The sequence below is a fragment of the Pinus tabuliformis genome, chromosome 8, assembly GCF_031772625.1.
Source record: "Pinus tabuliformis cultivar Carrire ecotype Pingquan chromosome 8, CPIR1, whole genome shotgun sequence".
Lineage (NCBI taxonomy): Eukaryota > Viridiplantae > Streptophyta > Pinopsida > Pinales > Pinaceae > Pinus > Pinus tabuliformis.
Window position 1 is genome coordinate 1,503,020,074 of NC_142294.1, and position 12,576 is coordinate 1,503,032,649.

General features: G+C 36.2%; 1 long non-coding RNA gene across 1 annotated transcript; it reads right to left on the bottom strand.

The window, feature by feature from the left end:
- Nucleotides 1-1,113: 1,113 nt before the first annotated feature.
- Nucleotides 1,114-2,026, bottom strand: LOC149241547 (uncharacterized). The gene is made up of 2 exons (XR_016245640.1): nucleotides 1,566-2,026; nucleotides 1,114-1,428 (listed from the first exon to the last, which is right to left on the bottom strand). It is a non-coding gene; the product is annotated as an uncharacterized LOC149241547 (long non-coding RNA).
- Between the last annotated feature and the right edge of the window lie 10,550 nt (nucleotides 2,027-12,576).

Consider the following 12,576-nt stretch of genomic DNA (forward strand, 5'->3'; position numbering starts at 1 on the left):
AACAAAAGAAAAGAAAGGTAGAAGTTCTCTTTTGTAGTTGTAGTTTTCTGAGTTAGAGAAGCAATTCTTGGTTTAGGTGGCTACTGCCGAATAACTGTGCATTTTCTGTTTTTATTTAAAGGGGACAAAACTTAGATTTGCCAGTGGTCGGTCTCTGTTGTTGATAATCTTTATTTTCCTGTTATTTTATTTTATTCTTTAACAAGAGAGATGTTCACCGTAGTAATGAATATCAATTTGGAAACAGAAATAATATTAGCGAGATAACGTACTGTCAGTTGCAAGATTTCTGTCAAATAGGTAAGACATTATTCTAAGTACAGGCACTCTGCTGTTGAAAGGGGGATTACATTACCAGGTAGTCGAGGGGTCTCCCTCTGAAAACTAAGAGCCCCTATAGGGTTAACCCCAGTAGAAACGGGTCTGGACGGCTGTTGCAAGGCTCTGGTCTATGACTGGAAGCTACAGCAAGTATGCGATTGCGGAGAAAACTTTCCCAGAGAACCTGAACCCCTAGGCAAAACCCCGCCTCAGGTTGGTGAGGAGACGAGTAAAGGGTAGGGAGAGCAAATCGTAGGTAGGGATTGTGCTGTATGCGGGACCCGCAACCCAAAGACAAGGGGGGGCTCGACAGCGGGATCCTCCTACAGTAATTGTTGAGAAAGATTGAACGGTGGAAAACAAATAACCTACGGGACGTGGTTACCTTTACCAGAAAATCCGAAGACTGAAGATTGCAACGTAAAAAGCAACTTAATTAACTGCAAATGAAAAATTGCGAATTCGGCAAGGAACAGGGTCACAGTATTGACCTCTAACCCCAAACTCATCATTTCAGGAACACTGTAGATGATTCATTATTACAGTACATAGGGAAAGCAAAGAATGAGTAAAACAATGTCTGAAATTGGTATAGATAAGGTCTACGAAGTCCATAACTGTAAACTGTAAACATATAAGGTCAAAGAGCAGGACTGCAAACTGTAACATATACAAGGTTAAAAGAGCATGACTGTAGTCTATAAGCATATGTAAACATTTTGACAGATATATGAATAAATTTATTCAGACAAGGTTTATACTAGAGGCCGAGGCCTTTTTACCCAGCGGCGAACCACAGTCTATCCAAAAATGGGTAGAATCCTTCAAATTTAACGACGAAAACACTTACATTACAGTTTAGGAAATAAAAGACTCAGACGTTGAGTTCAGGTGCTTTTTAATGCATACAACCGGGTGGAAATCCTCAACTTTATACATATCCTGAAACCTATCAGACTATCAACTAAATTACAGGGAGTCGGCAACACCATTGGGCGTGAGCATACCCGTCTAGGGACTCAGAGCACTGCCAGTGTAAAATACATACCCGCATCGGGTGAGAGTGAATGCCTCCAGTCGACGCGAGCTTTGAGCTGAACAAGCCTCCTGCGTATGAAATCATGAGCATAAAATATGGTTAACACAACTGTTGCAAGAAACCCTTAGCTGCCTTTGATCGAGAGAATTTGCTTAAACAAAAAAAAAAGATTGAACAGACAGTATGTAAAAATAAACCGGGTTACCTGTAAAGTCTGGAAGGCCTCTGTCATGCAAATCTGAAGCTGGCCGAAACAGGGAGGCGAACCATGGAGTAACCTGGAGCAGATCCATAAGGAGCGACATAACCAAATGAGAGTTCTCTCGACGGAACCCGAGGATCATGAATTCCCAGGTGAGGTCTCACCGTCGGATCGATAGATGAGAGCTTCACCGTTGATCTGGCGGGGATTCCGATTGACATTATTGTATCCGGACAATCCACCTCAGGTTTGTACAGAGTAGCGCCGGTGAAATTTATTGCCATCCTGACCTGGCATGACATGCCAAGCGGGGAAAACGGTAAATGTTAGATTGTAATAAATGAGCTGCTGAGTGGTCGAAACCAGCTGTGTAATGCACCGAGAACCTGCCTCGTCCTCAGCACGTTTGGGGTAATGAGAATTAACTAAAATCGTTTCCCAAGAAAACGCTGTCATACGATAGCCAACTCAGCTATATGCCATAACTTTTTGTATATGCGGTAAATGAATTTTAACGGGGGTAATTTTTTTTTTTGTGGGGATGTTACAAAAGTTGTAAATACTAAACATATAATTCACGATGGATGAATCATACTCAGTGAAAACAGGAAGAGAAGGAAATAAATAGATCCATGAGTGAAAGTTGTAATTACTAAACATATAGCAGATTTTGATGGGCGCTTCGAACTCTAATTAATTGCAAGCCTGATGTAGATGCCCAGTCTACGCGTCTTGCATTGGCAATTTGTGCAGGTTCTAACTTTGACGAGATAAATTTCATGTGAAACTAAATTTGATATGAAACTTATTGCGTAACAGCTTTGTGATATGTATTTTTTTGTGCAAGGAGGAGGAAAACTGTGATGGAATCAATCAATGTAATCTAATCAGCCAATTTCGGATTGATATATGCATATTTATCCTACCCAGAGTTATTTATTTTAGAAATAGAAAGAGAAACCTACCTGCTCATCAAGAGGAAACCACTGAGTTGGATTTTTCTTTTTCTTTTCTTCTTTTGTTCCATCATATTTGATACACCCGCGCACTGGTAATTATTATTTTTGCTTCTCCCAAAATTAATTAGCATCGGAAATCTCTCTGATCAATGGAGGAGTTTGAATATTACATCAAATTGAATGAAAAAGGGAAGACGGACAAACAATTAGTTGTAGCAGATCCATAGGTGAAAAATAAAATTTACGAAGACAGCACATTCCTGAGATTTTGATGGGCCCTTCGAGCTTTAACTGCTTGCAAGACTTATATAGATGCGTAACCTGTATGTTCCGGTTGGGAAATTTGGGCATGGTCGAATCCTGAGCACATAGATCTTATATCAAAACAAAATTAGAAAACAGATTCATCTACAACCCTCAAACGAGAAACCCAAAGTTATCGGCGACTGACGAAACAAAATTAGAAAATAGATTCATCTACAACCCTCAAACCAGAAACAAAAAGTTACCCACCCCTGACAAAACAAAATTAGAAAACAGATTCATCTGCAGCCCTCAAACGAGAAACAAAAAATAATAATAAATCTGCAGCCGATGAAACAAAATTAGAAAACAGATTCCTCTGCAACCCTCAAACGAGAACCAAAAAGTTATCGGCAACTTTTGATGGGCGCTTCTAGATCGATTTACTTGCAAGGCCTAGTGTAGCGGGCGATACTCCAAGTTAGTGATTTAGGCCTAAATTATGTCAAAATTAATTAACATCAGAAATCCCTCTGATCAATGGAGGAATCACAAACATCCAATTAACATACCAGAGATTTTGTTGGGCGCTTTGAGCTTCAATTGCTTACAAGCCTCAGATAGAGGATTAACCTCTATGTTGCAGTTGGGCAATTGAATCCTGAGCACATAGATTTCATACCATAATAAATTCGAGATAAAACCAAATTAAAAAATAGATTCATCTACAACCCTGAAACGAGAAATAAAAAGTTATCTGCAGATTTTGATGGGCGCTTTTAGATCTAGTTACTTGCAAGGCCCTGTGTAGATGGCGATACTATGAGTTAGTGATTTAGAGCCTATGGGCATAAATCACAAATACATCCGAGATCAAACCAAATCAAGATCTCGTTTCCTTTCTTTCCATGCCTTTCTGGTCATCTCTCTCTAACACTGTGCACAGACATAACACAAGAAACAACAACACACAGACACACAAACATATAGACATACATTACCACATAGACAGAACGACAAAAAACTTAAACATACACAGGGGACAAACAACACCAAGGAGCGCTCCACACGGCTGTGGAGAAAGAGAACAAAGAGCACGCAGATGTTGAAGCAAAAGAGGCTGTAACATTTCATGTCAATGCGGCCATCCATTTATAGATAGAAACTCGGATTCCATGATTCCATTGGATTATATGATGTCCCTCGTCTAGTCATGTGACCGTTGATCAAGAAAGTTCAACTTCTATTTTTGAATAAAAGCACAAAAGCACTGATACAATCCATCCGATATGAAGATTCAAATTTCGTCCAATATGGAAGCATCACTGTTAATTTGGATGAGCTTTGATCACTTTTATATCCCTATTTGCTCCGGTGGAAATCTTATTATATTTCAGATAAAGTGGCGTTGACAGCTATGGTGGGATTTTCTTAAATGTTATATGTATATATATATATAATGTACAGTAATTATAAATTATAAAAAATAATAATTTAAATTAACTATTTATATTAGTAATTTATTTAAATTAAATTTAAATTTATATTGTGTTTTTTAATTATATAATTAAAATATATATTTCAATTAAATGAATTATTTAAGTTATTATTATTTTAATTTATTGAACCATATAAATAAAAATTATTCAATATTTAATAAAAACAGCTTTAATGCACTTCATATTTAAATTCAAAAAGAACGAAGGGATTTCTAATTGAATGGTTCATGAGGCACAATACTTGCTAAGGTTTTGCAAATGGGGTAGCAAGCTAAGTGGGCTTGATTGTGGGGAAAACTCCACAATTAAGAGCACTTGAGCCAGAGGCAATCTGAGATGGGTGACCTCTAGAGAAGTCCTAGTTATCCGGTGCAAGCCCTGGAAGTGATGATTGACGTTACCTGATTCATTTCACTAGTTTCAATCCCACTTCTTTAGGACTGCCTCTCATGGAAATGGTCATAGGTAAATGACAAATGGTCATAAGTAAATGACTTACTTAACGCAGTTAAATCCCAAAATGATATCTAATATAATGCACCGCATAAACCCCCTACTTAAACTTTAATATAAATTAATTAAAAATATTCACTATAAAATAGCATTGACAGTGATAGTGAGATTTTCTTTTATATATATATATATAATTGTACAATAATTATAAATTATAAAAAATAATAATTTAAATTAAATTTAAATTTATATTGTGTTTTTTAATTATATAATTAAAATATATATTTCAATAAAATAAATTATTTAAGTTATTAGTATTTTTCATTTTTTATAATGTGCTAAAAGTTAATATTTATCAAAATCATTTTCATAAATATTATAAATAAAAATTATTAAACATTTAACAAAACAACTTTAATATAAACTAATTAAAAATATTCTATAAAATTTATTAACATTTTTAACATTTATTTTTAAGTCGAAGGAAATTTGATAAGTTCTCTGAAGAAATAATTAAAACACTTTACACAACGTTATAAAAGTAATGAAAAACGTTTACAAAATCCCGAATAATTAAAAGTCGAAAACCTTTCGCAAAACTTATTCACTTACGGCTATCAAAGGAATGGTAGATGAGACTTGCTAATCGTCATTTAAAGATGCTTAAGAAAAGTTATATAGATATAAGTAAGGACTGGCACCGTGACAAATCAATAAAGAAGGGAAGGTCGGTACCTCTCGTGATGTGTTTTCGCGTATCCTAGTCTCGTGGTGGCTGGTCAGTCTGGATTCGATGTGTTTGCTTAGGCTGTTCTCTCTGCTACTGTTTTCACTAAAATGAAATGAAATTTTCCGTTTACGAAAATTAAATTCTAGTTAACAACGGAAATGGAAACCACTATACCAATTTCTAAGTTATCATTCAACTTAACTATTGGGCCCATGCAAATGTCCAACCTGCGACCGTCGCGTTATTAGCACGACGCTCTAACCAACTGAGCTACATACATTCTTAAAAATGGAAAGCAGAGGAATTAGAGTACAAGAAATCTAATTAAATGGTAAAGCATATCATTAATTTTATAAAAGAATAAAATTTATGATTATATAATTAATTTATTAAAAAGTTAAATTATTTAAAATTTATGATTATATTGGATGTATTTGGTAATATAATTATTTATTTTTAATTAAATTTAACCAAAAATATTATCAATTTAATTAAATTTTAATTATATTTCATCACATTACAAATTTTGTATAACCAAATTATATAATTTAAATTAAATTAACAATACAAAATTTATTACAAAATTATATAATTTAATTTAAATTAAAAATACAAAATAAATTATATAATTTAATTTAAATTAAAAATACAAAATTTATTTTGTGAGTTTTTGTTTAGTTTTATTATTTTATTTTTCATATTTTAATGAATCCAAATGCCGCACCTTTATATTTTTATGGTTGGTTTCTTATAATGGGACACTTGTATTTTTATTGTTGGTTTCTTAGAGTGGGACAATAGTTTCATAGTAAACATCTAGGTTTAAAGTTGTAAACTATGGCTTAATTATATTGTTCTAGATTTTACATTTTTATCTCTAATCCAAATATAATAAAAATAGCATCTTAACTATAAATTCAAAGACAAAAAAAGCATCTCAACTATAATTTTTCACATTTATAATTTAAATGTTAAATTTAAAAATAAAATAAATATATATATATATATATATATATATATTTATTTATTTATTTTCACAACATCAAAATTTTATATTAAACCTTATATTATTATATAAATAAAAAATAAAAAAAACCATTCAAAAACACATATATATGGACTAGTTAAAATGTTCATTATAATTCAGCAAAGTATTAGCCACTTTATCAATTGAAAGTGGTTTTATTAATATTAAATAAGATTATTGCATTTATTAATATTAAATAAGATTATTGCATTTAGAAATATAATTGAAATATTAATTTTATAATTAAAAGTTGAATGAAATTATTAAACATTTCTGAGTGAATTAAGTTGTTCAACATATTTAAAGTTTAAAGAAATTATTGAGATCTCTTATAATTTTTGTTGTTGAATTAAGTTGTTTATCATATTTAAAATTGTAATGAAAAAACATATTTCTTTATTTTTTTATTATTGAATGATAGAATGTATTGAAATCTTTCCTATGACATTTAGAATGGACTGCGACATTGTATTGTTAAGGAACATTTTGGTGTTAAGCGCTTAAAACGAACGATCACAGTGTAAGGGCTAGTGTGGCCCATGGGTGATCCCCGAGTGATTTTCATAACTTAGATGTCTTTGAGTGGCAATTTCTTAAACCAAAGGTTAAATGTGTTGTTACCTCAGAACTCACATAACTTAACAGAAGGAAAAAATGTAAAGAAATCTTAATTACATATAATAAATTAACATGGGTAATAGAAAGATAGTAACATAAAAATACATGATTTAGATTAAATAATAGACATAAGTTTTAGATTCTAGATTGAAGTTAAAATAGTTTTAGAAAATATCATGAATTAGTTGCAATATGGTGCAAAACATGTAATAAAAACATTGGTTATAAATTAGGAAAAATAAGATGTTCACATGTACACACCGAAATATGATACCATGAAGTTGAAAATAACCAAAAATAACAAAAGAAATTGACACTTGCATGTAAGTGGATTCAATGGGGAGGCATTAAATGCATAAAGCTAAGTTGCCATTTAATTTTATTTTCATGATAAACATTGTATAAAATTATCAACATGTAATAAATCATTTTTTTTTTAATATTAACATCACAACCTTAGAAATACATGTAGAAATAATGAATGCATTGCATATTACATATAAGAGTTATATATTGTATAAACACTTGTTTTTTTTTGCCCAAGGAAAAAATCGTAATTTTCTATTCTAATGGAAAATTACATGTTGTAGATGCCATTGGCATATGAAGAACAAGTGGCTGAAGTCATCTATAAGCAGAAAATCTATAGTAGTCTGTAAAATAAAAACCCAAAAGAGGGTGTACCATCATGTATTTGTATGCATATACAAATATGTTATAAAATTTCAAAAATAACAAAAAGTTCACAATCTGTGATTCACTGTTCAATTGTCTCAAAAAACTATGATAAGTTAGGGCCTATCATCCCTTTGCAGATCATGTTCAATATATGGCCTGTGGTAGAACTAGTAGGCCTACCCCTGTCTTTCCTCCCGTATCAGTCATTCCCCTCTTGGATGGTGCGTTGCCTCTTTAGAAAGCTGATCCGCAAATTTGTTGCGCTCCTTGTAAATATGAGAACATGAAATCTTATCAAATTGTGTTTTTAAAAACAATGCATCATCCAATGTGTTCCTTAGTGTGTGAACACGGCATGAAGTAATGCAATTGAACCAATTTATGACAATCTTAGAGTCCCCAAAGACTTGTAAGTGTCAGTAGTTTTGGTTTAATGCAAAGTATAAAAGATGTCAAAGCAAAAGGAGCTTACCGAAATTGTTTGTGCCAACACCCAAACCCATACGGATATGGAAGATATGCGTCTTGGATAGGTGTAGTAGAATTCCTCCTCCACATCCCCGATCTTGTGCAAAGCCATCAAAGTAGGCACAGGGGTGAGCTCAATCAATGACCTCTGGGATGATTGTTCAAATCGTGGCAGAATGTTCATCATGCAAAATTTCATTGTAACTGTTGCATATTTTTGGGACAATAAGAGGCCATCTAATGTGTTTTCTGTTAAATATGATGTTATTTATGTAGATCCATATATTCCAGCACATGATTAATGGAAGATTACGGGCTTTCATGGTGGGTGCGTTGTTCTACTAGTTGTTCCAAGCATCCTTTATACTATCCCCATCCCATCGTTGATTTACATTTAGAATGGGTAGCACCTATTCCCAGAGCTATTGATTGATGGTGCAAGATAAGAATAAGTGATTGTTCGATGCCTCCTCCCGTCGACATAGTACACACCAGGATGGACCCTGGAAGGATCGTTTCCTAATATTTGTACCAGATGGAGTCTTGTCCATGATGATGTTCCACATGAGGAGATAAGTGCATGGCAGGCCTTTTAGTTTCCATATCATACACCACTAGCTTTCCAATGTGATAAGCCTATGAGTTGCATGGATGATAGGATTTGTCTTTTGGTGTATATGTCCCCCTCATAGCCGGAACCCATATGAGTTCATTCTCATCGTCCCCGAGCCTCATATGAGATTCTTTTAAGGCATCTGTGTATTTCCTCCACTCCATACTCCACTGATCGGGTATGCCAATATCATCAGCAGAAAGCCAAACTTGTTGATAGATGGAGGTATTCAATCGGTCCCCTATCTGGGCAATGGAAGCCACACCTCTGCAGTTTAGGAAAGCTACCTGTTCCGGAGGAAGGTTGTATAGGTTGTTGCATCTGATCCATGGGTCAACCCCTATGTGGACAGTTGAACCATTGCCAATTCGCAAAGTGAGTCCACTCCTAATAATGGGAAGAGTATAAAATATAGCTTTCTAGATCACTGATATTCCTTGTTTGTTCCAAGCAGGTAGCCGAACCCATTCCATAATATTGCGAGGTCAGATATATTTATACGTAACCACTTCTGTCCATAGGCTTTTGTGCTTTAGGAGAAGGCAACCTAATTTGGGCGCAAGTGCCTAAGCAAAGGCAGAGAGATTCTTGAGGTCCCATCCCTCCCATTTTTTGGGGACTGTAATTCTATTCCATTTAACCCATGCAAAAGGTTTCCCTTCCTTGTGCCCCTTCCATAAGAAATTGCAGCATATCCTTTGTATTTGGGATAAGATACCTTGAGGAATCCAGGCTAGAGACATCCAGTAGACTAGGGTGGCTTCTAGAATAGATTTTATGAGCACCAAATGACCTGCTTGAGATAGTAGTCGATGGCTCCAATTGTTCAATCTTCTTTCAACCTTGGCGACTAACCAGGTCCAATCAAGTTATCAACTATTTTGTATCCATGAGATTTTATCATGAATCCCAGGTATTTCAATCCATCCACCAGCTGTAATCTCTAGAAGGGAAATTTTTGGTGTGCTTGACAGGATTCCTGAGGGGAGTAAGCAGAAAGGGTGATGGTGGATTTGGGTCTGTTTATTTCCATCCCTGTTGCAGTGAAAAATAAACGCAACACCTCAGAGAGTGTGTTATTGTCTTTTATGCCTCGATTGAGGAAGATCAATATATCATCCACGAACAACAAGTGTGTGAGAGTGCACTGATCCGTGATCTTGAGTCCCATAAGCCTCCCGGATCTTCTTTCTGATGAGATGAGCCTACTTAACCCTTCCATAACAATCAAGAAAAGTAGTGGGGATAGTGGGCGTCCCTGTCTGAGACCTCGTTCTGCATGAAAAAAATAGGAGGCCAATCCATTGATGAGAGTACCGAAAGAGACAAATGTAATGCAACACATGATCCATCTAATGAAAGGAATAGGGAAGCCCAGGTGAGTAAGAATCATCCTTATGAAAAGCCAACTGACTCGATCAAAGGCTTAGATAGATCTATTTTGAGTATGGCTCCTTTCAGATTCTTCTGCTTGATGGAATGAAGGGCTTCCTGGGCTGTGCCTATGGCTTCATGGATCTGACGATTATGGAGAAAGGAAAATTGTTCAGAGGATATATTATCAGATAGGATCGGCTTGATACGGTTGGTGATAATCTTGGAAATAATCTTGTAGAGGTAGTTGCAGAGAGAGATGGGCCGGAAGTCGTTGAAAGATTGAGGGGAGTCCGTCTTGGGAATCAAGGCAATGAAGGTGGTATTTTTGGCTTCATACATTCTCCTCGATGTTCGGCATTCCTCAATCACCTTGAGTAAGTCCAAGCCAATAATGTCAAAAATAGTTAGATAGAATTCCATAGACCATCTGTCCGGCCCCGAAATTTTATCCTTCTTCAACCACTTTAGTGTGTTCTCCAATTCCCCCATGGTAACTGGTTTGATAAGGTCCTCCTTAGAGTCTGGCTCCACGAATATAGGGAAATTCCCCGCAATGCAAATAATTTCTGCAATTGTTGCACCTAGTGGGGCTTTGAATAGCTACTTGAAGTGTGTATTTCCCATCTGAGCCAGATGATTATAGGTGTTGGCTATATGCCCCTATTCTATGGGCCTCTTCCATATAGTATTGCAGGCCCTCCTTCCATTGGAAAATTTATGAAAGAACTTGGTGTTTCCATCCCCAGCTTGTAGCCATATCACTCTGCTCCTGAGCCTCCATGTCTCTTCTTGATCCAGCAGAATCTTGGATCTTTGGGCTTCCAAACCTATTAAATGAAGTTTAGCTTCTACTGAGATGTACCCTCTGCCTTGGTCATCTGCTAGCGAATCCAACTGTCTTTCAATATCACAGAGAGTCTGCTCCTCCTTAGCTTTTTTCCCCTTTGCCCAGGTTATAGATAGTCTTTAAAGATTTACCAGATTACGACAAAAACCCTCAGCCACACAAAGATCATTTTTTAGGGGATGATCTCTCCAATACTCTGATACTAACCTGAGATAATCAGGTTCCTTTAACCAAGTCGAGTTGAATTTAAAGGGCACCCTAGAATTTCTTGTAGTACCATCCAATTCCAAATAGATGGGGGTATGGTCCGAGATCCCTCCGGAACCCACCCACTACCTATAATTTGTGAGGGTTTCTAACAAGTCTTCATGAATGAAAAACCGATCTAATCTCCTACTAGTGCTGCTTCTCATGTCCTTCTGTTGTGCCAAGTAGGTGTCTTTTTGTTCATGGGGATATCAATAAGGTGGTGCTACTCCAATAGCATTTCTAGCTGGTCCGAGAGTGGACCCAACTGTGAATTATGTCCCCAGGATTCTTCATGACCAATGGTGAAATTTAGGTCTCCACCTAATATAGTGGATTTGTCTATTAGGGGGTGCCCTAATAACTTGTGCCAAAAGTTCATTCTACTATGATTGGGGGTATATATATTAATAATGCAAAGATTCCTACCCAATTCTATAGAGAAGATGTCCATACCCGAGAACCCATGTCCACCCCAAGCAGAGATAATCTTGATGGTTCAGGGATTTACCCCAAGAGAAATACCCCACGAATGCCCTATGACATCCAATGCATGAAAGCTCCATCCAAGCAGCATAGCTTGTAGGGTCCTAGCTATCTGCTCAGCCATACCTAGGGTCTCTTGTAGAAAAATGATATCACAGGGCTCATAGTCCAAAAGCCTCTTAAGAGCTAATTTTTTGGAAGGGATAGCTAAACCCCTACAGTTAAAAGATACCCACTTCATGGGGGAACACTTCCATGGGTGTCTTGTACTCTAAGTACCCTTTCAATAGTGTTCTGTCTGCCCTAGGCCACATTAGCCCCGACAAGCTTGATGGCTTTAGATACCTTGGAGGGCCTCCCCGAGAGGGTTTGGGCTTCGCAATAGAGGATGTGATACCCAATCCAAACGATTCAGGAAGAACTGGGATGCAGGGTCAGAGGTTTTATGAATGCGATCCCGATGCAGTAGGGGAAACAGGGGGGTTGCAAATACCGGGAGTGTGTACAAACAGGGGCGTAGCGGAGAAGATGAGCAGAGGGGGTTTGAGTGAGAAATTGATTGGAGTCGTGACCATGCAAGGAATAGATTCAGTAGAAGCCAAAGAAAAAATGAAATTACTAAAATTCAAAGGAGAGGAACAGAGGGGAGGATCAGTACCCGTAGATGGAGTAGCCGCCACAACAGACCGGGATCTAGTCATGGGCATGGATATAGGTGGAACCTAGGTGAGCATGATGGCTAAATAGTGCCATTGGACTATTCGGACCTA